This window comes from Camelus ferus, chromosome 6, assembly GCF_009834535.1.
Source record: "Camelus ferus isolate YT-003-E chromosome 6, BCGSAC_Cfer_1.0, whole genome shotgun sequence".
NCBI classification, from domain to species: domain Eukaryota; kingdom Metazoa; phylum Chordata; class Mammalia; order Artiodactyla; family Camelidae; genus Camelus; species Camelus ferus.
Genome location: NC_045701.1, coordinates 39,855,812 through 39,883,028, shown reverse-complemented (window position 1 = coordinate 39,883,028; position 27,217 = coordinate 39,855,812). Strand labels below are relative to the sequence as shown.

At 41.8% G+C, this 27,217-nt stretch overlaps 1 protein-coding gene and 1 long non-coding RNA gene across 6 annotated transcripts in view; one reads left to right on the top strand and one right to left on the bottom strand.

Annotated features, from left to right (window-relative positions):
* Nucleotides 1–27,217, bottom strand: part of NPAS3 (neuronal PAS domain protein 3) — a 799,363-nt gene that overhangs the window by 74,117 nt on the left and 698,029 nt on the right. The gene's annotated exons all lie outside the window — the stretch shown is intronic.
* The window catches only part of LOC116664221, a 228,922-nt gene that overhangs the window by 136,480 nt on the left and 65,225 nt on the right, over nucleotides 1–27,217 (top strand). For both annotated transcript variants that reach the window (XR_004320622.1, XR_004320621.1), the window contains exon 3: nucleotides 1,238–1,443. This is a non-coding gene — a long non-coding RNA (uncharacterized LOC116664221). The remainder of the gene's footprint in view (nucleotides 1–1,237; nucleotides 1,444–27,217) is intronic.

Sequence of the window (27,217 nt, the reverse complement as noted above, 5' to 3'; positions counted from 1 at the left end):
GCCTACACAATGGGAATGAAAGTCAACAGGGTGAGGAATTCCAAAGGGTAAAGAGACAAACACGTGAAAATTGAGAGTGTTGGCCTGGGGAAGAGGAAAGAATGATAGGCTAGGGTTGGGGGAGGAGGTGACATGAGTGAGGCAGCCAGTAGGGGGGCTTTGTTCAGAGAATGATTTGTGAGAATGCTATTTACCGCTTCTAAACAAATTCCTGTTTTTAATCTCGATTTTCTTCTATGTTCATAGAAAATGTGGAAAATAGGCAAAAGTATAAATAAGGAAACAAATCCCCAGTAACCTTACCACCCACCTTCAGTCACTATTAACACTAACAGGTTTTAGCCTTATTTGCTATTTCATTATGTATTTATTTCAAAATTGGAATCAGACCTGTGTATGCCCACATTTTTTAATGTTAAAAAAGGCATAGCTCACTATGTGATAATTGCTTTTATTAGACGCTATTGGGGAATGAAAGGATGTTGGGGCTTTAGTGGCCTTGGTTGCAAGGCAGGCTTCAAAATAAGAAGTGATAATATCTGCATGTGTTCACATCAGTACATCACTTTCAAACACATTATTTTTCCTGGCTGTGTAATGTTCCATTGCACAGTGATTAATTTGAAATTAATCTTCCTTCAACTTTCTTATCACTTCTTAGGGTGGATTTCTAGAAATAGTATTACTGGGTCAAAGTATATAAGCTTTTTTTTTTAAAGCTAATACATACAAATGTTTTTCAGAAAAGTTGTGCTATGTCAGTTTACATGTTTATCAATATTGTTGGATGATGTTGATATTACTTGCCATCTTATTTGATAAAACATAAGTTAGCAGAAGACACAGACAAGAAAACCTGAAAAGCAACATGTGAAAACTTCCCATGTGTTTGATTTGCATTTTTATTTCTAATGAGGTTGAACAATGTTCTAATACACACTTACTGGCTGTTTGAATTTTTTCAGTGACTCATATATTGATGTCTTCTGTTTTCCAACTGAGTTCCAGTCTTTTTCTTATCAATCTGAATGAGATACTTGTACATATTAAAACACTACCTTTGATACATATTTCTTGTAAATATTCCCCCATTTTTTCTGCCTTTTACTTCTGTTTATAATGTTCATTGATACACGTTTTAAAATTATAGATAGAAAAGTCTAAACATTTTTCACTTTGTAATTTCTTTTGTTGCTCTCATACCTTAGGAAGTGTTTCTCAATTTTTTTTTAAACAGATATTTGGCATTTTCCAAGTGAAGCATGGGATGGCTGTACCAATGGGTGGCTAAAGGCAAGTCAAGAAATGAGTCTGAGCTTTGGCGGTGGAGGAAATGTGTGTGGAATCGTTACCCATCCTGGAAACTCAGGCTGGCATCTCTTGCCTCGGGGTGCAGATGGCTGCACTGAAGCCACTGAGCACGTGCCGACGCGCCAGAGAAAGGTAGGTGAGAGACGTGGGTGCTGACAGACGGTGGCTCTGAGAACAGGTAAAGAATGCTTTTCTTTTTTTTTTAAGAGAAAGTTTTCAAGTGATGATGTTGGGGGAAATGGTGTAGAAGTGGCAGTGGGAGCACCGGGGAGTAACCTCTGTTCTTTTACACTGAGAGAATTAGAAGCTTAGGAATCGTGGCCTCAGTTAAGAGCGAGTTTCGAGTCGTGGGCTCCAAGGGAGAAAGGTCTGAAGAAAGGTGAAGAGGCAGAAGTGGGGCTTGTGGAAAAGATGGTGGTGATAGCTGACTTCACTCCTGATTGGGGTTCCCAGGTAAAAATACAGGTACTGTGTTAAATTTGAATCTTAGATAAACAATGACTGCTTTGTTTTGGTTTTGTTTTTTAGTATGACCCAAATATTGCATATACTTTTCAATTTTAACTGCGTATCCTGTATTTTTATCTATTAAATCCGGCATCTCTGCTCATGGAAGAACAAGGATTCTGTGCGGCACCAAGGAGGGGTTTGAGGGGAGGGAGTCACGTGGGTGGCAGGAATGAAGAATGGAGTTTGGAAGACTTGGCCTGGGATACTTCTGTGTGATGCAGAAAAACTTGTGAATGGCTGGAACTTTCTCATGGGAGAGGGCTGGAGAACCAAGCAGTCATGGAAAATTCAAGTGACCGTTGGTGTGAGGAAGGAACTTTTTCAAATTTGCCTCAGATGTGGCATCCAGCATGATGGCCAGTTGTTATTTTCCTGTGTGAATGTGTGTGTTCTGGGTTGGTGGTTCTCCACAAACGTCTCCTGAGTCGGTGTCTTCTGCTAATTATTATTATTATTATTATTATTATTAATTATTATTATTATTAATCTTATGGGAAGAATTTGACTAGGCAACTAAAATTTGTTGGTTTTTTTCTGGCTGTCTTCCAGCACATCTTGAAGTGGTTATTTTTCAAAGTGTTTTCAGTTAGAAGCCCTGTGTTAAATCCACCATCGATAAAGAACAGAGGTTTATTTATTGGAGAATATTCTTAGTAACATTATTTATACTTCGCAATAATTTAGAGGAGCCAGAAGTGGGAGATAGCCCAATAATTATCTATATCTGTTATTTTGTGAATGAAAATCTATTTTTGACATCTTTAATTAAGCAAATTTCCTTTCTCTTCTGATCCCAATAAGTTTCAATGACCACTGGTCCATCTCAGTACCTCGACAAAGTCTTCTAATCCCCTGGCAGAAGTAGCCCCACTTGGCTGCGAGGAAAACAGGGCGCCATGCTTATGATCTTGGTCAGCTAATACCGGTGTAGGCGTCATTTCCGTATCTGAACTTGGTGTTAGGTCATCTGTGTATTTTCATAGTCTTCCCACGTGGTAGCGATAAAAAGGCAGTCATTTTTTACTGATTCTATTTACATAGTTTGTAATTAGCTTTGCTGCAGAATTACACTCTTTCCTTCAATTTAAAAATATGAAGGCCTTTGCTAATGGTGATGGTAAAAATGGGGTAGAAGCAGCCTTTCCTCAAACTGGGTGCAAAGCAGATTTGTAGATATTAATTACTGTCCCCTTTCCCCATGTCACATTCAGCTCTAGGGATGTACTCGGTATTTTTAACATCAACACTTCAGCATCATATCAGGTGGCGTCTGGGTCTAAGTGTCTTCTCTGTAATGCCAAATGATTATTTTAAAATCGGGCACCACGTGTCCCTTGTGTCCCGGTAGCTGCACGCTCCCGCTGCACTCGTCGTAACTGTTTTGTGGTTAATTCTCTCCACTGCGGGGACGCCAGGTATTTACGGCCGCCCTTGCTCTAGGGCTCCAATTATTTGACCTGATGTGAGAGTGAATCCATCTCTAACAGTAGGCTGTCTTTTGCCCATTTCTCCATTTTATTATTGCATTTATTCCTAACAAACTCCATTGGCATGCCATTAATAAAGTTCTTAGCATTTTTTAACAGCTTGCAAAGCTGCATTTTAGAAATGACACGAGGGCTCAGATCGCATGCCTGGGGATAAGCCTCTCCTGCCACTTAGCCTCCCTCTTACTCAGAGATACAACCTGCGTCCTTTAGTTTTCTCCTTAATCCCTTTAGTTACAAGCAAAACCAGATACATTCAAATAAGTTTCCCTGAAAGAGTAGATGATTTATACATAAAACACTTGAGATTGAGCACTCCTTTATTCTGTAGAGAGGATTTAGCATAGTTTCTACTCCTTGCACAAATAATTCACAGATGTAGTGATGATTACTAGTATTAATTATCTACGTGGGAGATCCTATTGCCTTTACTTTCTTCTGGTAAGTTCTGTATATTATTCTTGGGGGTTTTAAAACATGTTATATTCTTCAATTATAAACATCTGATATACTTGATAAACTAGCTTATATCTAAAGTGGAAACTGAAAAACGTCAGGCCAGCCTAGAAAGATCTTTATTCCGAAGGCTATTTCTTACCCTTCAAAGTCTTTTTGTTGACACTAATAACCAACATCTACAATCCTTTCTCTCAAAGTTGAATGCCTCTTCCCGACCAGGTGAAACAGCAGTGTGTACGTAAGTCACTTAGGGGAAGACAGACGTAGCCCTAAACGGGAAACAAGGGCAAAGACCAAATTATCTTTCTACTAAGAGAATTAGTTTATTTTACAAAGAATATTCTCGTACACAATTTGAAGTCTAACATTTTAGGAGATGCGTGTTTTTAAGTCCAAAAACATAAAATTATCAATAAAAATCCTTGCTATTTCAACAACAATTTTCCTTTCTCTTTTTGGCTCGTTGGGGAAGAAAGAAAGCATTTAGATACATGCAGAACGTGTAAGTAATCTCTGTAAGATGATATTCTTGGGATTTTCCATATTTATATATTTTTTCCTACATTGTATTTTCACTACCCAAGAGCCCTGGCTGTTATTTTTTTCCGAAGTCTGAAGATCACCCCACGGATTAACAAATGATTGAGGAGTCTCTCTTAAAAGACTCTTTAAAAAACTGTCAGAATCAGCCTGAGACAAAGATTTATTATGAACTATTTAAAGGGCTTAATATATGTATCCCCAATGAGCCCTTGGAGCAAACTAAAAAGGAAGAGTGGAATTCTCAAAGAATAGGACAAATTCTCCAATGCACCACTTTCTTCACACCATGATTACTGTTTACTCAAAGGATAAAATGCCTAACCTGTCACACAAAGTCTTCAGAAGCCACAGTCCTGCTGATGTACAGTAAAAACAAAACAATGAAGACCGACAGTAATGTGCTTGAGAACAGCAGCTGTAATTTACTTTCTAACCTGTTCACTAACACACTAATGTGGCTACATCTTGTAGCAAGAGCTGATCCCTGACCTGCACAGCAATCAGACAACTATCCGAGTGTTGGCTGTCACAGAAGCTGGGACCGTCACCTTAATTATACGTTCCTGGATAACAAACCTTCCCTTAATGAGCAAGTTTTCTCCTACGTGCATCCCGGCTCGCCCCTTCTGTCCTTGAAAAGGCCCATTGCAGAGCACTGCGATTGGGGTTTGTGAAGCATATTCGTAAGTATTCTTCCTACCAGGTAATAAATACTACCTGTTTGCTTTATGAGAATGCCAAGATATAATTAAAATTATAGGCTTGCACTCCTGGGAGGCTCGAGAGAAGAATCACTCAAAACTGAAGGGAAACTTTTCAGTGAACTCAGAACCAAGCTTTTCTCTTTTCGTATCAGTAATATAATAATCATTTTTATTGTAATGTTTTATTTTCTTTGGGATTTATATTGGCAGTGAGATCCCCTCCGCCCCATCCCTTAATTGATATGATTTCTGCACTAGTGTTCCTTCTTTCCAGACATGGGATTTCTTTTATTTTCCTCTCATTTTAACTTTCCCTAATTCTGCTATGATCGGCTGACAATGGCCCAACAATTAACACAGACATATAGGACGGTCTAATAGGGAGGTTTTATAGTCGTCCCTTGGCATCCGTGAGGGATTGGTTCCAGGACACCCCACCCACTGGGAACACCAAAACCCACGGATTCTCAATCCCTTATATAAAATGTCACAGTACAGTCTGCCCTCTGTGTCTGAGGGCTCCCCCCGCAGGTGCGTGAAACCGTGGCTGCAGGACCCGCAGGTACTGAGGGCCAACTCCACCTTGAGAAGTAACGCCTCTCTACAGCAAGAAGACCTATAGCACTGAGAACAAGCAGCCGAGACAATCTTAAGTGTAAAGATTTACATCCCCACGTCACTAGCTCAGTGCTGGGTTGGGACAGGCCCATCAGCAAGGCAAATGGCATAGACTGGTGACTCAGTGCAGAAAAGTAAAGGACTTGGAGACCTTTGATGGATTCTACTTTGATTTCGTTTTTATCTCCTTAGTACTTTGATTCTTTTTCTTTTCCCTTCATATGGGTAGATACGTTTTCTCTGTAAAACAGTTTTGGTAATGTTCGATGAGATGTACAGTAATATGCAGAGTGCTTAGAGAACCCTCTTGTGTTCACTTTAAATTGCCACGTGCAGTGGAATACATCAACTAACCCATGTAAGCCATATTGCTTGGCACTTGATGAGCACTCAGTGGATGTTAGCTTTTATGGTTGTAGTTGGTATTGCTAATATCTCTGCAGGTTGGTTCTAGCACCTATTTTTAGGATTACTGGTTGATCAAGGAGCAGGTGAGGACGGTAACGCTCAGCAGTCCCCTGGGTCCCAGAGCAGAGGGTCCTGTTCTGGACTAACAACAGTGGCACCCTTGGGCAGGATGACAGCCACAAACACGGAGAGTGGCAGCATGGCGTGGCGGTGGGACATATGCCTTGGAATTAGGATGCTTGAGTTCTAGGTTTGGCTTAGCAACTAAATAGCTCTACAGTCTAAAGTTAATCATGCGCTCTCTCCTCCATCTACTCCCTTATCCCTATAAGGCTCATGATATTACATGTCTTACCCAACATCAGGAGGTCACTAGGAGAATCAAATAAATCCATATAAAGGAAGAGCTTGATTAATGTAAGTTAAATTTGAGCAGCAGACATTTGTTGAGTACTGATGAGGTACCTGGTGCTGAAATAATCATATCAAATGTGAGTCTGATTAAAATCGGAAAAAAAACCTACCTATAGACATGTTACTATTTTGTTCTCAAAATTCATATATTCACCAACATTCCTGGTTGTGCTATTATCATTAACATGACTTTGGGTAAAAGATTTCTAGGCTGATAAATTTCAGAAATGGATAGGTATCATGAACCTGACTGTGAGACGGTAAGAAAATTTTACAGTCACTGGCTTTACTAGAAAGTGCTGCAGAATAAATGTGAACGGGAGAAAATGCAAATGTGAAAGAGGGGCATAGAGAATTAAACAGGGAATGAAAATGAGGAGGAAGAAAGATGTAGGGTAGTAAGAGAGAAACTAGAGAGAGGGTGCTGAAAAGTTACAAAGGACTAAGAGGATGAGGAAAACACGGACGCATTACAGAGATGAAGCAACAGTAAAATGTGCAAAACAGGAACCTAGGAATATGGAGGAAAAAGGGGGAAAAAGACTGGGAGGAATTGGAATGCCAGTCTCATAACTATATCATGGGTTTGAGCTTGCAAACCAGCTGCTGGTTTTCAGTTGCATGTGTCAATGACCTGTGCTTTCCCCAGGCCTAAAAAACTGAAGGAAGCATGAATTAATGCATATTTGGAGTGGTTGAAAAATAAACGTAACCATTACAAATGCAGGTATCCCCAAATTTGCAATATTATGATTTTAAATCCATATGCTGGGTGGTGGCTAGATTTTCTTAATAGCCATTTTATTTTGTGTGTACCAGGTTGGAGGTACGGGAATTAGGATTAACGCCAGGTGATTTACATACACATGTAATTTAGTTGTCACAGCACTCCTGGAGATAAGCACTTTCATTTTTCCCATTTTAGGGAGTATCCATTGTCTATGACCATGCACTCTGAAACCCCCATGATTGCTTATATATCATGGCTTTAACTAAATCTAGATGTATTAGTTGTAATTTACCTAGAAATCTTTAACTGTCTTTCCTCTTAGCTGCCATATGTTTCAGAGAGACCTTGTGCATGAGAAGGGGGGCAAACGGATACTAGGAATTTGGAGTAATTTTAATTTTTACTTAATTTTCCAGATTCTATGAAATGTACATTTATTATTCTGTAACAATAGCTTTCTCTCTGCAATAGGTTTGTGTGTTTAAAGGGTTGGTGCTTGTACTGTCCAAAATGTTCCCCAAATAGTCTGCTTCAGCCTACTCTGGAAGTACAGATTTCAGGGGAAAGTTGGTGTTGAATATCAGTAATTAAGAGTGCCTAACTTGTACCTCATCAGAGAGAAGGAATCAGCGTGCCTTTGCAGCTGAACCCTATGACTCCTTTCTGTCTCCTGTCACTAAGAAAACTGGCTTTTCTCTCTTTGTGATTTTGGGGGTGGTGCTAAGATCAGAAGAAAAATGCCAAAGAATGCTCAGGTTATTTGACATTCCCTAAGTTTATGCAAATCCTACAATGGTTTTCAAACAGGAGAAGGTTTCTCTGGCAAATCCCTCCTAACTACAACTCCCCCCTCGTCTGTAGCCAGGGCCTTCTAGGGCTGTCATTTTATGAGCTATCCCTTTCCGGAAACTGGCTTTCGAAAGTTTTAAAGAGTTATTTCTTCCCTTGAACATTTTGTAACACATTTACATACAGCAGAACACCATTTTGAAAGAACGAATTAAAAATCTAAAAATTATGTATGAATATAAGAAAGAAAATGTTAAGGCAGTGTCCTGCAGTAGGTGGCAATAAAGGCTGCGGAGAAAGTTGGAGAAAGTGAGACAGTGCAGGGAGAGGGCAGCTGTAAGGAACAGTGAAAACAAAAAGGAAGAGTAAGGGAAGGAGCAAGTGAAAACTGCCAAATGCAGAAGAGAGTAGAATTCCACTTGGATGAGGCCCCTAAGATAGGGAAATTCATAGAGACGAAGTGCAACAGTGGTTACCAGAGGCCCACGGCGGGGGGCGGCAGATGGGGAGCTGTTGTTTAATGGGTACAGAGTTTCCATTTCAGCTGATGAAACAGTTCTGGTGATGATGGTGGCACGATGTGAACCTACTTAATGCTACTGCACTGTACACTTAGAAATAGCCCCAGTGGTAAGTTTTATGTCATATATATTTTATCACACAAAATAGGACTTAGACTTATGAAAAATGACATGATACCAATGATTCCCCCCCCCCCCAAAAAAGAAGAAATAAATGTCAAAGTAGAAGTCCTGAAGGAGAAAAACCTGATAGGAAGAACAGAGAAGCAAAGCATGGAAGGAATGGATAACCATGGTTTCCATCAAGTCTGAGGGGAAGGAGAGCTGGAGTGTCACATTTCAGTTACTTATTTATTCAACACATACACATTTGATGCTTCCCTCTGTGGGGGCAGTGGGATATAGAAATGAATTATATAGGTAACTGTCCTCGTTTTCAAAGACGGGCTGCAAAGATCAATGAGACATTGTCTTGCCCTCAAGGAGTTCATGGTCAGTGCTTATCTAACTTTATTTCATAGATAAATTAGTACATTTAATGAGGTCCTGCCCTCCTCCAGTGCAGCCTTTAGGATGGAGGCTGGAATTGTAGCCCAAGTTAAACATACGTTGGTCCTGGTACCACAAGCCCCTTCCAGCACAGACGGAGAGAACTAGATGACCTAGAACAGTCTCCCCATGAGTAGCAATAAACATGAGAGCAGAGGAGGGTAAGCTATTTGCTCGAGTTTACCCCATTCCCCAGGAATAGAGTCTGGAGCACAACCCAAGTTTCCTGACTCCCAGCCCAACCTTCACTTGATTAAAAATCCCTAATTAGTAATCAGAACAACAAAGGTGATTCAGACTGTTCTACTGAGTGCCAAGGACTTACTGAAATAAGGAAAATCAGAGAGGGTTTAATTTCAAGGACTCAAGGGTCATTATTTTATAGGACAGCAACCCATCATATAAATATCAGGATGAAGAAATACCACAATCAGAGCCAGATGACAAACACAAGCCAGAAACTGTTCCAGGGTGACTAATGCAATAATATTGAGGAATGTCACAGGTCCCTATTATAGTCAAAGTCACTTTAACTAATTGGCTCAGGCTATAAAAACATACAATCTGGGTCAAATGACACTGCTGAACGAAGCTTCTCTGCTCAGACATTATCTTAAATCAAAGCTTCCCAATAGGAAGGCAAGAGACAAAGAGAAGGTCCAGTTTTGCTGGAGATCATGAGAGATTTCAAAACTGGCTTGTTTAATAGCAGCCGGCTTATATATCTATGGGCAGTGATGGTAACATTCTTCCTTCCTTAGTATTGCTTCATACTTTGGAAGCATATGATGTTTCAAGGGATAGCATGGGATTTCACTGACTCTAAGTCGACATCCATTTTAAGATGCTCCATCCTTTTGTGAGGCACTAAAACACGATGCCAGTTATAGAATCATGAGCTAGCACTGATTATAAGAGGCACCCCAAAGTCAGAGATGTTAAAATGTGGGGGAAAAACAATCAATGACAAGGTATTTTTCCTGACTCAGGATTAAATTTGATAATTCTCTCGCTTGTTTTTTAAAAAGGGAAATAAATCAAAGCATATGTCGTTGGTACTGTTGACTCCTTACCCAAATTCTTCCTGTTTTTTTTTTCCTTAAAAATATCCTATCTCCCTGACCCAGGCATTTTCTCCCCCATGTACCCATCTCCCTCTGCCCATCTGCTTTATTCAGGGAAAGTAAGCTCAGCCCCAGGCATGAATTATGATTGGTTAAAGTCACTGTGACTCGTTGCCTGCAACTGGTTTCAGAATTTATTCATTCAACAAATATTTAATGAGTTTCTACTGGTTCCAGTCACTATTCTAGGTTCTGAAGTTATTGTAGTGGGGAAAAAAAAGAAAAAAAAAACCCTCCCCAGTAAAGCTTACATTCCATTAGGTGGTTAAAAAAAAAAGACAAGATGAATAATAAACTAGATAGTATTCCAGATTGTAGGAAATATTATGGAGAGAGATAAGACAGGGGATGAACACAGGGAATGTAGAGAAAGAAGGTTGTAATTTTAAATAGTGTGGCCAGGAAAGGTCTCACTGGGAAGGTGGTATCTGATTACACACCTGAATGAAGGACAGCAGTGACCATTTGGCTATGTGGCAGAAGAGCATTCTAGGAAGAATAAACAGCCTGTACAAAAGTCCAGGGTGGGACCGTGCACCGTGTGTTTATGGAATAGCAAGGAGGCTGTGTAGTGACAGCGGAGTTTGGGAAGGAGAGTGAGGGATAAAGGCAGAGAGATGGAGATGGGTGGTGTGGGCATGTTAGGGGTACAGCCTTGAACTTGGGATTTCACTCTGAGTATGATGGCAAAAGCCACATGGGAGTTTTTAGTAGAGTTGAGGCATGATCACGCTCTTGTGCTGAGATTGCAGGGAAAGGATGAAGGCGAGAGCACCACTGAGGAGGCTGTGGTCACAGTCCAGGAGGAGGTGGTGGTGGAGAAGATGGTCAGATCGGTCTGATTCAGGACCTACTGAAGGGACAACTGACCGGCTGTGCTGACAGACTGAATATGCGATGGTAGAGAAAGAAGTGTCAAGAATGCCTCCGAGGATGACCGTATTGGTAGAGATGCACTTCCACCATGAGAAGTTAGGGGATGTCTGCCCAGTCTGGCTCTTGGGGGCAGTTTGGTATCAACTTGAAAAGAGACTGAACAATCGCAAAGACTCCTTCTCTGCACCTGGACATTGCTGTGAGGATGTGGCTGCTGCTACAAATGTAAGTGAGAAGCAAGGCTGAGGACCAGACTCATAGGCTGAGGAGGCAAGAGCAGAAAAGTGGAAAGAACCTAGCTTTTGATGATCTTGTTGGGCCACTGAAGTAACAAATCTTAGGGGTGTCCTTCTTTTGTGCTTCATATTACATGAGATGACAACTTCCTTTTAAGTTAATGAAACTGATACTAAATTGAAATCATCTTCCTTGGCAGATAGTAGATGATAAATCCAGTTAATAGAACTTAGAGCTTTGAGCATGTAACTCGATTTTCCTGCCTCCAATGAAGGAGAAGGAGGGTTGATAATTTTCAAGAAGATTTGGCTCTGGGATAACTGGGAGAGGAAGATGGCAATGATGTTAAGGGACCTCACATGACATAGAGAGTTGGCCTCCTATTGGTGAGATGAGTGGGACACATGGTATAAATAGAAGCAGAGTTTTGAAAAAAAATTAGAAAGAATCCATTCATTTCCTAATAAAGAGCCCAGCTTTCAGAGCATTCATGCAACCCTCCCCACCTCATGCCTCCTTCTGCACGTGGCCTGCACCTGCACCCCTGTAAGAATGGACCAGCTTTCTCAGGGTCTGGTGTTCATCACATTAAACCAGAGACATCCTGCAGGCTGCGCAGCCATTAACCAGTCAGCAGTTCCACCTTCCTCAGTGATATCTGACTCTATTGAGCACTGTATGGAATAAACCCTGGGATCTATTGGTGGGAGCATGACATCTAGGTTATCAGAGGCAGTGGTGATTTAGAAAACAGTGATTAAGGCAGGGATTTTGTCTTAAGACCCTTGTCTTGAACTTGAGCGTCCTGTCACACAAAGTTGTGTGTCTGCTCAGCGTGCGGGAGCTGGCTTTGTGGAGACAGTGGGCTTTGTCCTGTTTGAAAATACTTGGCTTCTCTCAGGAACCCAGGCTGTGAAGCATGTTTGCATCTTATGGTTTTTTGGGGCAGCTTGGATCATTCATGGAAGATGCCACTTGAATGCATGTGTACTGTTGTAGAATTCAGATCTGTTATATCTCATCCTGTTGGCTTCTCGGTCATTTGTGGTACATGTTGAGTTTTACCTGTGCTAACTCAGACTGGGACACGGTACAGAAATAGTCCCTCAAAGGGGAAGACTCTGGCTGCAAAACCACCAAGGCCCTTCCCATCACTGCCCCTCTTCTGATTGGTGTTTTTGCAGGTCCCAGTGATGGGAATTTTTAGAACAAAGTGGAGTACTTGGAGTGCTTATTTGCATGTCAGTTTCCAGAATGCTTCTCCAACTTTTCACCGTGCCATAGTGATGCTTTTGTATCTCTTCTGCCTGGGAACAAACAGAGAGGAAGGGCTCGAAGTGGGTCAGCACAGTGTCCTGGCACTTCCTTTGGCTGAGCCTTTGCCCAACGGGGTGGAAGCCAGCCTGTTACTGCTCCCAGGCCCCTCAGGTCCTCGGCAGTCATGCAGAACTGGGAGGTCTCCTCTTTTTCTTGGGGTTTGGTGTGAGCAGGCACCTGACCATGGGAATGTTCCTGCCCTGGGTCACCAGCCGTATGCAAGTGACTGTGGTGGGAGTCTGACAGTCTCTCTTGGCTGCATTCGAGCCATCTTTCCCTTTAACCCGTGACTTGCCTGTCCGCACCTCTTGCTGGGAATAATCAATGTGGCAGGTAGGTGGCAGGAGGAAAGGAGGATTTCTTTTCCTTTGGGACACTAGCCAGGTCCTGTCATTATAGTAAATCAACTCTAAGTATCCTGCAGCACTATCATAAAACGGGCGAATGAAAACATTTTTTCTCCATCAAAAGAGTCTTTGAAGTTATGTTCACTGGCTGAATCCCACAGAAGAGTGTACAGGAAACAACATTCTGTGTACATTGATTTGACCCAGCCCCCCTGTCATGCAGGGAAGTTCTCTACATTATAGTCTCAAAAGCATTGTCCGGTCACATTTGAAAAGGGCCCAACTCCAGTCATTTCCCCCGGGACGCACGTATCAGAGATTTTGACAGACAACGCTCGTCTCCCAGTTCAGCTATTGTTCCGAGGGTGCTGCGGAAGAGGCACGTTGCACGCTGAATTCCAAATAGTTTTCTCCCTGTCACCTGACAGTCTGTATATTAAAACAATATTATTAAAATTAAATTAATTTTATCTTAGTAAATTTTTAATGTGCAGTTATAAGGTAATCAGGGAAGTTTTATTATCCAGTGTGTGCATGTATATGTTATAGCAATAAATCCTTGACTGATGAAAAGGAAAAATAATAATAACAGAGAGGAGTTTCAGTCATGAAGGTGAGTGAGTTTGAAATATGTGCTTGCTCCCAGCAGAACTTTGAAGCAGATGTCCAGAAAATTCTGTGGGATAAGGTTGGGTTATGCCCTGAGAATCCTGGCACTTGGAGTACATTTCTGGATCTTGGACGGGACTGGCCACTGATGACCTAAGTTACATATTTATAATGTGTATATATAATAAAGGAGATTTTGTTTATAAAGTAAGTTCAGGTCTTTTTTTTAATAGCTTATTTGCCAGGATCCAAAAGCATTTCTACTGGGCTTTCATCACTTGTGTTATGGAAACCTAGAATAAATAAAAATCAGTACTAGACGGGTAGGGAATAGCTCAGTGGTAGAGCGCATGCTTAGCATGCACAAGGTCCTGGGTTCAATCCCCAGCACCTCCGTTAGTACCAGAGTTAGCCCCTCAGGATTTCTGGGGGATACTAAGCCAACAGTACAATGCCCTGAGGCCTGTCCCCACACTTGGGGCTTCCCTTTCTTTCTTCAAGGATTCCTTGTTTGACTGCTTCTCCTATTTATGACAGAGAGTGGTCAGGAGCAAGGTGTCCCCAGAGAGGTTAAGCCATCTGTTTTCCAGTTGCCCAGCACCCAGGTGAAGGACTTGTTGGAGAAACAGGCTGCCTTGGCTCAAAACAAGATTCGATGATTGACCAATAGGTGATTTCAACACCCGTGCTCTCCTGAGGCTCTAGGAAGTCCAGTGATTGAGAAGCTATGTAATTCACAAATTACCCTCTATTAACTCAGAATAACTTAAATGAGATCTCAGGTCCAACAGTGGTTCCTCAAGTTGTCTCTCCCTATTCCCAGAATTCTTCCATCCCAAACTGCCTACTGTCCACCTTGGCTCCACTCTAGATCTGAAATAGGAGAGCTGCTGATGTTCCTGTATCCTGATCTACCTCTTAATCAGAGATTGGAATTGGTGTTCTAACAGATTTTGCCTTCGTCACCAAAGTCTAAAAGTTGTTAAGTCAAGTCTCATTGTGTTTGTAACTTCCTATCCCATTAGCAGAGATTAAATTTGCTAAAGTAATATGAAAATAACTAACATAAGATGAGTGCAAGTAGAAATCCCAGTCTCCACAGACCTCCTAAAGGTAAAGTTGAATGTGCAAACATGTTTCTCCAGTGGTTTGCTCAGGCTAACACGTGTGCATGTCCAAGTGGCCGCTTCCATTTACCTTGAGTGCTCTCTGGATTGGGGTGTGGGTGAGAGTATGTGTGCTCGCATGAGCACCTGTTGGCCAGGTGGGAGAGGAGGGGCTGGGTGTGCAAAAATCCCAGGGATGATCAACACCAACCACCCCCTTGCCTGTGGGATTATTTAAGTATTTAAAAGCAGGCTTATTTTCTTCCTTCTTATATTTGGTGAGGTAGAAAGAGAATGGGTTTGTGTCATTAGGACAGCCAAGTTGGAGTTCCAGCTCTTTTGTTTGTTTGCTATCGTGAACATTTCTGCACCTCGGTTTTCTCATCTATAAAATGGTGATATGTGGGACTTCCATAACAGGGTCCTTGTGAGAATCAAACAAAATAATAGGCACCAAAGCAGTTCTTAGAGTAAAATACTTTGCAAATGTTACCATATCAGCCCCTCTTACCTTTACTTCTGCTGTTACTCTGACACCATCCAGTTCAGCTGCAAAGTCAACCTACGCTCTTGCCCTCCTGATTTATTTTTTCCAAGGGTGTGCTCTGTTCGCTGGGTGGGCAGGATGGGAGATTGGGGCAGGAAGTAGCAGAGAGTACAAATTCACCTCCTGGCTTCCTGAGATATTATTCATTGGGCTTTGAGGCGGGATAGAATTTCCTTTAAATATGAAAAAAACCTAGAATTTATCTTGTAAGAAGCTGATTAACTTCCTATTCATGAACAACCACCTGTCTCCAGGGGACAGTGCCTGACTTACACACCAAGGATCTGCTTTGGTGCCTTTGTAGAAATAAAGCATTTTTGTGAACAGAAAAGGGCTCCAGTCATGTGCCAAAGGCAGACAGTAGAATGGAACACAAAAGCCACTCGGGTATTTTGGAGAACTGTCCACTTATTCAATCAATAAATATCTGGGGTAACACTGTCTCACTTGGCATTTTCAATCAAAACTGATCTGATCCCTCAGTATTCCTACAGATGAAGCCAATTTTGCTGTCTTTGTTTTACAACTAAAGAAAATGAAAAAGTGAGTGGCTCAGGTCTAAGAATGGCAGATGGTAAACTAGTCTCCACAGTGACCAAGGCCAGTCTTAATTAATCCCACGGAAGACCCATACTCAGGACAGCCACACCTAGGATGCCACGCCCTGGAGAGATGAGTTCAGGAGATCTAAGCTTTTTCTTCTCCTTTCTGAGGTGGATTGCCCTCTACCTGCGCTAGCTGAAATTTCACTCGCTGGGATATTTTTAATTTTCCTGTTTCCCCCCCCATGTGTCTGTGTTTTCTAGACTCTCAGATTCTTCCATGACTCAAATGCCCTTAAATAATTCTTTTTCATCAACAAGTTTTCCCATCTTGCTTTTCATCTTCCTCTTCCAGGTTGTTATTAAGACTGAAGAAAGCTGGTATCAGCATTCTCCCCTGGGCTCCCCACAATTAACCTCTTTCTACAGAAAAAAAAAAAAATGGCCTTTTATTCTCACTCATGGCTTTCCATCTCTTAACTAGTTTTTAAGATGTAACAGAATTTTAACACTTGCCCCATGGTTACCAATTTTGCTTAATAGTCTCTTGCAAGGATTTTTTTTTTCTTTCTCTCTTTCTTAAGTCCTTTGAAAGTTGGAATGCATTACACCCCCAGTTCTCTCTTTCATCCATGGTTTTGGCGACTCCTTCAAAGGACTAGATAGCTTCTAAGTGTTCTCCAGTTTGCTCTGATTCCACCATTGCAGTGTTTCTCTCCAGAATGCCACCACGCTCACTGAGAGGTGAGCCCGAGCTAGGTGTCTGCTGGGAAACCTGCCTGCTCAGAGCTGCACGTGCTGCAGCCACCGTGATGATTGTGATCGGTGATGTGGTGGTGTCTGTGGTCAGCGGCTTTTATTTTTTTCTGGCTGCTCTAGGACTTGCCAAGGAAGGGACCTCAGCCCCTGGGGAGGTAACAAAATGTAATTTCGATCCTAGCTTTCTATGATGTTCCTATCGCTGGGACACAGCTCCACCTTCTCCACCCAAAGTGCACTCTCCCTCACCACGCAGGGCCATCGTACTCCCCACCACGCACGCAGGCAAAGCGACAGTTGAGCTGTGCCCTGTGTACCTCTGAGCGGCCGCCAACACCCTGACCTGCGGCTGCCTTTCCTCCGGGGCCCCTTCCCTTGAAGAACTCGTAGCAAGGCTGGTAATTTGCCTTGATGTCTTTGTTCTTTGAATTTATTCTACCTTCTCCTGCCCTCCACCTTGCCTGCTGAAGTTTCTGTTCCTTTCTGTTAGCTTCACTTGGGTGGGAGCTGTGTCTTCTAAAGCCTACTTTTCCACCCAACTGTATCCTTGCCATTTGAACAATACAGGTTTTTCTTTCTCGCCTTATCGCTTCCCTTTTTGTTGTGGTTCTGGGACAGGCGCAGAGTCTTCCTCTCATCAGGTATTCCTCAGCCGCCTTCATGCTGCTTCTGTGGATTTTAATTTGCTAACGTTTCCCTTCAGGCAGTTTCCAACATCCAGTTCCGAGGTCTTGCACGGTGCTGAGTACACTGTTGGCACTCAACAAATATTAAATAATCATCATCCTCCTTTTGAAAAGAAGAAAGGGGGAAAAAAGAAAAAAAGAAACCAGCCGCTCTTGAATCCTGCTTGTCAAAATAGAACGATTTGTGTTCAAGTCCTCACTCCACCATGTCCAACCTAATTATGCTGAGGTCAATTTTGTTTTGCAGCTCAACAGCACATACTGTCTAAATCAGAATCAACTCCTCTGCTCCTTGGAAATAAATATATTCTGCCTTATTAATCATCTTGGCTTAGGAGCAGGAGACTGATTTGAGTACCCACAATCTGCTAGACTATATACCAAGTGGGTAAAATAAATGTTATCTCTTCTCCAAGCTCATTCTGTTTGGACAGGACGATTGAGGATGAATGAGATTTTATTTTAATGGGTGGTATTATTTAAATGGAGCTATTTCATTGCTGCTCCTAAAACTATTTTCTTAATGATAACCTTGTTTTATAATAAACCATCAGGCCACCCATGGATCATTCCTGCCCCTCCCGAGTTCTCACTTCCCTCCTGGTCTTTTGGCGTATGAGGCAGCAGCAGCAGCAGCAGCAGCGTTTGGGGAGAAGGGTCTGGAGCCACCTGCTTAGGGTGGATTCTGAGCTTTACCGCTTGCCAGCTGTGTAAACTTGGGTGAATTCCTTGACTTCTCTGAGCCTCGGTTCCATCAGCTGGAAATAATATGAAGAGTACCCGCTCCTAGGGTTACCGTGAGAAGGGAAGAAGTGAATGTATTCCTTTGAAAAGTGCTTGGCACACTGGAAATGCTCAGTAAATATTAGTCATTGTTGTTTTGGTTTTTATCTAAAACCATCCACCAAGTTTCTTTTCAGTCTCTGTTCTCCGACTCCGGTGGCCTAGAGTCCACTGGGTGAGACACGTCCACCTTCCTGGGTTACAGGAAGCAGCCTGACCAGTGGGGAGGACATAGGGTTTGTTATCAGCTAGGCCTGGGTCCAGATTCCCCCTCTGCCATTTTGAGGAGCTGGACAGATGAGTTGTTCCCCTTTTCAGTTTCCTCAGTTGTGAACATGGGTTTCACACTGCCGGGCGTGGTGATGATGGTCACTCTTTGGCGTGCGGCGACAGTCCTGCAGCGATACTGCCCGTTTCTCTTCCCACCGCTACATTTCTTTGCTGCGTATGGAGTTCCTGGGCCTTTGCTCACATGCGGCAACCCTGTCCTAGCTCGGATTTTGATGTAAAAAAGGGATCAAAAAGTGTAGGAGCCTGAGAGGATGCAAGGATGGAGGGGAGCTTTTCTGTATTGAGGGCTGTCCCAACCACAATGCTAATGTCATCCCAGGATCTGTCATACTTGAATGAAAAAGCCTGTGTGACTCCAGGGCCTCCCCCAGCAGTTATGTGTGTACAGGGGTGGAGGATTTAGGCTAATAACACATTAGTGTATCCTCAGAGAATGCATTTTTCATTGGTCATTCACTTCATTTTTCATTTGCTATTTTTCATTACGGTATTAAACTGTGTGATAAATGAAAGGTGGAGGAACTTGACAGATGATGTGATTTCCGCCCTTGTCAGATGATTTGGCTTCGTTTCCTTATGAAAACAGAAGGCAGGCTCTGTAAAATTGTTCTTGTGGATTTGTTTTCCAGCATGTGTTTCCCGCCACTGCCATATCTAATCTATCTATTTACCTGTGATTCAGTTACTGATCTGCATCCCTCTGGAGCCTGGATACATATTGACAAAGCTTCCTGTTTGCTACAAGCAGCTAGTATCTAAGGAACATTCCACGCCAACTCCCAATTCTTTCTCTACATGGCTTCTGTGCAGCCCATGTTATTGAAGGGCCTTCAGTTACAGCATGCCCACAGAAGGTGCAGACCCTGCAACAGAAGGAAGTCTGGCCATGCTCCTTTTTCAGTACAGTAGCAGACTGCCTCCCTCCTGGTAATGCGGAGAGGGTAGATGCAGTACGGAGCATACTCTGCCCTTTACGGGCTGCCAAAGGCGGGGTTGGCAGCATAGCTATTCACCCAAATACTCTGAAAACTTTGCTGAGTCTTGTTATCGTGAGTGCCTAGAAACACTGTAGGTACTATTAACTTCGTAAATAATCACACTGCCCAAGGAAGACAAAGCTGCAAAGAGAGAGAGAAAGAAAATAAAAGATGTTCAACCTTTTTTTTCCCTTCCTGATAGGAAAAAAAAAAAGGTTCCGAGGTAGATCCACATGTTTATCTGTCTTGCTGCAGCTTTCAGCAAAACTGACGTGATATGACAAAGACAGTCTCTAAGTAGCAGCTTCACTTAGACAACACTCAAATGAAAATGAGAGCCTCTCTCCGTTCGGACAGCTTCAAAGGAGATGGAAGAAATGCAGTAAATCCTCCAGCTTAATAATGGAGTTAATTGCAAGCTGCTAAAGCCGACAAGCAATGGAGAAATGGTTTACGATCCACCTGCCTTAAAGTGCACCCACATTTTCAAGTGCACACGCAGTGATGCAGCTCCACTTCCCCTCTTCCTTCTACCCAAAGCTTGTAAGTAAGCTCAGGCTTTTATAAAAGCCTTTCCATCTAAACTCCCCATTAAGCAGCATTCAAAAATGCATGCTGCAAGTGTCAGTTATTAGCCTTGGTGCACGTCAAGGCCCTCTCTCCCTCCTGTTAATGTGAGCAGTTACTCTGCTCCTGACCTATTAAAACTTTGTTTGCTATGATACTTGCTGGCAGGCTAGTCATGTGGAAAGGTGTTGAGGAAATGAGCCGGCGTGTTCCCCAGGTGATATAAACACTTTATCAAGCTGATCCCTGCCATGTTATGTAAACTATACCAAGTAGCATTCATTTTAAACAAAGAGATAAACAGATCTAATATGCTTCAGGGCATCATGCTTTATGCATGAACTACTTTTTATTTTTATATTTGAGATTTTTTTTTTTTTACACAATCCATTGCAGTGGAAAAAGTAAAATGATGTCTTAACCACAACCAGAGCTGCATCTCCAGTTTCCAAGTTCTGAGAGTGATCGGCTAAGTTAATCCCATGTTAAGTTTTTAATTAATTCCTAACTAAAACTCTATTGATAGTTGGAAGGAGAACAACTCAAAGTTAAGAGAAGTAACTTGCAGGGACAAAATTATATGTGTACACACATTACAATTTATATGTATATACACTTTCAAAACAACCATCTAAACTGTCACTTCAATTTATCAAAAACCTCCATTCTTTTTCTTTTCCTTTAAAAATTCCCTAGATTTTGTTGAATATCTATGTGCAAGGTAATGGGCTATAATATTGGGGTTTACTTTGTGCTTTTCTGCAAGGTTTTCTTTCATCCTCACATGATCCTTTGAAGCGGCATTATTATATCAATTTACAGATAAAGATATTGAGGCTAAGAAAGTAAAATAACTTGTCCAAAGTTATCCAGCTCCAAGACAAAATTCAAAGTCAGATGTGTCTGACTTTAGAGCCCTGCTCTTGATACAGGGTGGTGGAGGTGAACGTGGGCTGTGGGGTCGGGGCCCCACTGCATGTTGGTGTGTAACCTTGGGGTAAGTGACTTAGCCTGTCTGAGCTGTTTCACTCTTTGTAAAATGGGGTCCCTAATAGTTCCAACCTCAGAGGGTTTGGTGAGAATTAAATGAGATGATATATGTACATTGCCTGGAACATAGGAAGTTCTCACTGGCCATTTGCTGCTGTTCTTACCGTTGTTAGTTTTATCATGTGCCCTGCCTCCCACACGTGGTAGTGGTGGATATTTAATCATTATAACTCCTCAGCCTAGAAAGTAAGTCCCCTGATCCTAGAAGAACTAAGGCTAGGAGAAATTTTTAATGTCATAATACTGGTCATTAAAACCATGCATCTTTTGCCCATAATTTTTGCAAGCTAAGCTCTCCATTAAATAGTACAGGAATTCTTCTACCCCGGTTCTGAACCCCCCTCCCTCTCTCTCATGCAATTTTCCAAAGAAAATAAGCTGACTCAGGATGTTTATATTCTCTCCTGTATTAAACTGAATGTCTTACTTTGGTCAGAAAGTTCAATAGCTATGAGGCGAAATAATATGACTTATATCTTGTAGTGTAAGTGGAGATGTTGGGGTTGAAACCATGTACACAGAATTGTCAACCTATGGCCAATTTTCAATGAAAGGAGACAAGTTACATGGACTTCCATCCCTGGCTTCCTCAATCTTGATTTGCAAGAGTTGTAACACGACTAGTTGGCCCTGCAGAGAGCTGGGTCTACTCTCATGTCTCCTCTGCTAGTGAGAGTTAGATGGGGTCTCTATCTCCCTGCTCCACCACATGCCCTCCTTTCACTTCTACACACACATCTAGAACAGGAGTTGGTAGGTGACAGATTACTTTTAAAAAGATATGAGTCCCTGTGTATCCTGAGCCAATCCAGTGAATGTTAGGATTTTTATAGGTTGGACGCAGCACTGTCAGTCACGTTAACCAGAAGAACTGAACAGATCTCTGGATTCAGAGTCAATCCACTTTCTTCACATGGACACAGCTTCTGTTTTTCAGTTTCCTTATGCGATAAGAGCAATTAACCTCACAAAGTCTTGCGATTTGTGGTGTATTTATAGAATAATTTGTTAGGATTATTTGCATCTGCACTGAAATTGGTTTTGAGTTCTTTCCAACTGGAAAGATCTATCAAAAGGACTGAAAATGAGTGAAAATGATAGGAGTAGGTTCCAAATGCAACAGAAAGCCACTCTCCCACCAAATGCATTTTTGGCTGAATTCCCTCCTTCTTTATATAGCCAAGATAATTCTGCCCGAGGGATAAGGATAACTGTCGATACTGGGTGGGAACAGTAACTAGATGACCAATACCATTTGCATGTTGGACAAGAATTTGAAGGAGTTTGACAATTACCATGGAATAGAGGACATCCTTTAGAATGAAAATACTCCCTTTAAGTATTCGTCTAGAAAACTTTCCTGTCTTTACTTTTGCATCCCCTCTAGAGGGCTGAATCTTTGATAATGTATGTTCTTCCTACTACAATGCCTGAATGGTCTTGATTCTACACAGTTGTTTCCCATTTCCTTCTCTTACTAGGTTTTAAGATCCTTAGGGGAAGGTCCCATTTCTTATTCATCTTTATGTCCTACAGAGCATTTGGTTGAGATTCTTTGCACACAGAATTTGGGTTGAATAAACAAATTAATGACCTAATGACATCCTGTACCTCCTGGGTAGTGACTGACTCAGCAGGAGCTTACATGAATGAATGAGTAAGTGAATGAACAGGCATTTAAAGAGCTGCTGCGCACCCTCTATGTGCAAATCACAGACAAAAGGCAGCTGGCAGTGGAGCTGTATGTCCCATGCAAACTGCATCTCATGACATATCTATCCCCTGTTCTCTAAGGAACATTCAACCAATCCAGTGACATTCAGGAAAAGCCTGATATAAAAACTGATGAAGGGCTCTACTGAAACAGTAAATCTTTCTCTCTGTTGGAATCATGGTCCACTTTGAGAATCTGAGCACTCTTTTCCCAAGAACAGTGCCCTTAAATCCATACACGCAGTTTTGTACACAGTGTTCCTCTTGATGTGGGATGACCAAACAGACCCCCAGGTTAGCAATCATTGCTGTAAATAATAAGGAAAGACTTTGAAGTTCTGGTTTTCAATCATGAGATCAGGGATCAGAGGTTATTTATTTCTCTATTTGCAGTGTTCTCTCTTGAAAATGGAGATAACATTCTCCTAACCTCATAGGATTGTTTTGGAACTCAAATGAGCAAACATGATCCTGTATTTGAAAATACTTGATAAACTGTAAAACACCATATTCACGAAAGGCGTGGCAAAGATTATGCTTGTTGCGCTGAGACAGGGTCCATACTGGAATCTTTGAGTCGTTTCTCCCATTTCTTCTCCTCCTTTTGTTTCACGGACTCCCTCATATTCTTTGTTTAGGTACCTTCCCTACTAGCCTAGAAGCTTCATTAAGGCCAGAAGTGCGAGTTTATTCATCTCTTTGTCTCCTCTTCCTCCGGATGCTTTATATGTAATTGACAATTACATACCATTTAGAAGTGCATTTTGGATGGTAGCTAACTCTCCCACAGTACGTTCAATAGGGGTGGAATGAATTGCAGCGAGGTTCAAATATATAAGTAGATTGGTCAGACGGACCCCATTTTGATGAAATACTGTATTCAGAAACACACTGGCTTTATAAGTCCTGAAACAATCACTGTCTGGAGAAGGGGTGATTTATTAAGTAGCTAAAACATTCTCCCTGCTATAGGGTAAGCTTTTCAGCCTTTACCTCCATTCGTGAGCCACTGAAAATCAAAGAACTCATAAAATCCAATCACCCAGAACTTCTTCCTATAGCCAGACTGAGTGATAACTTTTTAATTTAGGCAGGTAAAGAATTATTACAGTAGGACTCTAGGGCAGGAATGTGTTAATAAAATCATCCTCTCTGCCTTTTCATTTAAAATAATCCCTTGAGCTGATTAAATGAAATATCACTTGTTTAATAACTGACAGAACATTATTTTTAAGCACAAATGTTTTGCATATCTTGGCTTCCCATTTTTAATTCCTGGCACAGAAGGGTGGAGGCACTGACATCGCACCAAGGGAGTCGGGCTCTGCGCTCCAATGCAGTTTGCTCTGTCATCGTGGCATCTATAATTTAGTGTGAAGCAGCAAGGTAGACAGGGCATTATCATTAGAAACCATTCTGAACAGGGATATAAAACACAGTCGCAATAACACTTGTCAGAAAGGTGACTCCAGTCAGAACTCATATCCACGAGTTTCAAGATAAATGCTGACACGGCAGCCATCCTACAAAGACTATTATTGCTTAAAAAAAACAAAACAAAACAAAAAGAACAAGCCAAACCCCCAAACAGAGCAAACCCATGAACCTTCCCCAGAGTAAACAAGTTAGTGCAAAGTTTGCATCTGGGGTGGCATAAACTTTCCATGATTTACAGCAAGCATATTCCTTCTCCACTTGGAGAAGGTATTTTATGATGCCATAGAGGAAGGATCCAATAGCATTTTGGGTTTAATGATGTTAAGCTATTTGGAATTCTTTCCCCCCTGTTATTTGGAATACATGAGCTGTGCCCCTAAAACAGGTCATTAGCTGTGCCGTGGATGGGTTCATCGCCTCACCCACAGGACTGCTCAGCTGGTGCCTGCATTTTCCCTGTCTTCTACATTTAGAAAAATCTCTTTGACTTGGTGCTAGGCTATGATTTAATAACCCTGTTCTGCTGACTTCATAAGCTGTGAAACCTCAGAGAAAAATCCCAAATCTGAATTACAGTTCTAATTACTCCAGCGCGGCAAAGGGTTTCAGCATCGGGGGTTCTATTAGTGCCCGTTTCACACTGAGCCCTATTTGTTGCCAGAGGTCACAGGGCTGCATCCTGATTCACTTTCTCCTTTTCCATGAACGCAGCTGCTTTCCCGGTGCCCTTTCTGTCTGCTGAACCGGAGGAGCTAACTGCTTGGTGATTCAGTGCAAATAATTTTCCCTGAGCTCCCAGAACTTAGAGCGTGCACTTCGGTTTCAGAAAAATAGATATATTGTAAATGCAGATTTATAATATCAGGATTATTTCCATGACAAAAGGATCCACTGTGATGTAAAAGTATAATTTTAAAGTTATTTCCCTTTGACTTGATTACTTGATTTTAAGTAATGATATTTATTTTAAAGTAAGTTATTGATCATCCTAGCTTTTAAATATTTTATTTTCTAGCAATTAAAAACATTAAAATACAAGTTTAAGCAGCCAAGTGGTTAAAAAAGAAAGTTGAAGCTGTATGAAAGGTACAGTGAAAACAAACCTTCCTCCTGACCCCCAGTTTCCTAGAATCTCTCCCAGAGGCAGTTTCTTATGTCCCCAGTTTCTTACTCATTCCTGCAGGGGTGTCGTGTGCACCTGCCAGTATGTGTGTGTGTGGTTATTCTCCCAGTGGACAAATGAGAGGGGCTTGGCATGCTGTTCTGCCCCCTTCCCTTTTTTTTGCTTAATAGCTTGGAACCTCTTCTGTGTTTGAATATGTATCTTTTGCACATTCTTCCTAAAGGCAGCGTAAGATTTTAGTCTCTGGGTGTCATTTCATTTACTTGGCCAGGTCTCCATTATAGACTAATCAGAGAGATTTTTTTTTTTTTTTTTTGGCAACAGCAAACAAGTGACAATGGATATTCTTATTCATGTGTTTTCTAGAAAGGATTATTTTAAACAGGTAATTCTACTAGAGTATTTAAGGTTCCTTTGTGAAATCTGTCTGAGGAAGGAAATTAAGATTTTAAAGCTAACATTTAGGGTAGGGTAGTGCCAATTCAGGATAACCTGGAAAGAAAGATGGATGTGGACACTGAAAATGATGAGAAAACTTTTTTTTTTAAAGTTCTATGAATGTGATTTATCTCCTCTGGGGAATAAAATTCTTTTACCACGTAAGCTATTCCCGTAGGGCCCTGTGAACACCTTCTAAGGGCTGAAGAGGCAGCAGCCTTTAATGAGCTCTGTCTCTTGAAGCAAGTTAAGTTTCGACGAAGGAAATCACCAAGAATCTACCTCCTCCTCCTTCTAAAGAGCATAGAAACTGCCCAGTTTCAAGGCAAAACCCACACATCATTGCCTTCTGTGCTCCTATTTCCTAATCGAAAAGGAATAAAATCCTTTCATATGTGTTTATCTGCTGGAGATCCTGGAGGTCACCCCTGTTAGGTATATCGGCACCTTGTAGTTCTCCCTTCCCGTCCTGGGATCGTAGCTGGGTGACAATGGCTTGTGCATCTTGCCCCTGACCGTCTCGGTGCCCCACCAGGACTGCAGGTCCCTGAGGGTGGCTCTGGCACAGGCTTTGCAGATAGTGGGATGTGCAAATTGCAGAATGAGTCTCCTTTCATTCCTCTTAAGTATTAGGCATAGAAAGTTCTTTCAGAATGGAAAGTTCTCACAGCCATTTACTGTAATGGTCCCCACATGGAGGAGAAAAACCAGTGTGCCCAATCACCCTCTGCCCCTTCAAGAAGGAAGAACCACCACACGGTTCTTCAAGTTTAACAGTCATCTCACCCAAATGTCAATACAGTTAATAGATCCACATATTAAAGAAATCAGTATATTATCAGGGGGCTTAAAAAGAAGATAGTTCTTCTGTTCTTGATACACATGGACATACCGTTGATGCAGTTTGTTCACGAAGCTTCAGTGAATGAGTGGTTAAGTTTCAACTTTAAGGCATACTTCTCCACTGTCATTTTGGTACAGCAGACTGTACCTTCCTAGTGTGAGTCGCAGCTACCGGGGGGAGAATTAGGTTTTCAGAGCAGGTGAGTAGGACTGCTGTCTGATAGACATGGGAAGCAGGCTTATCTAGGTGACAGGGTGGCTCAGGAAAGTTTCAGTGATGTGACCAGGCATCAGAAAAGACAGCACTGGTGATGCAAATCTTCATTTTGAACAAGATTCTTCTGCATTTTAAAGTTGGAGAGCTTCGACCCAGAATAGCAGTAGCTGGCTTCACAAACATGAAGTGGAAGAAACACAGGGCTCTTGTAAAACCCAGAAAAAGCCTATCACTGAATGTATCATTGAAAAAGAAACATGGACTGTAAGCTCATAAATCTGCAGAGAAAATAGCCCCTGGAGAGGAACCTGGTATTCCAAGCTGATTTGGGTAACTCGGGAGTAAGCAGTGCTTTCCGAGCTCATGTTCAGCAGATTCTAGATACAAGGGTAACCCCTCAACTTCTCTCCCCTGAACAAAGGAAAGCATCAAGAAGTCATACACATTATATATGAAACAAAAGCAATAAACAAAACACACTGACTTTTCTGGCTAGTGACCAGGAGTTTGGGTTTACAGCAAATGTACTTTCCTTCCCTAGCAACAAAGTGAATTACATACAGATTAAGTTAGGTGGAGGGATGA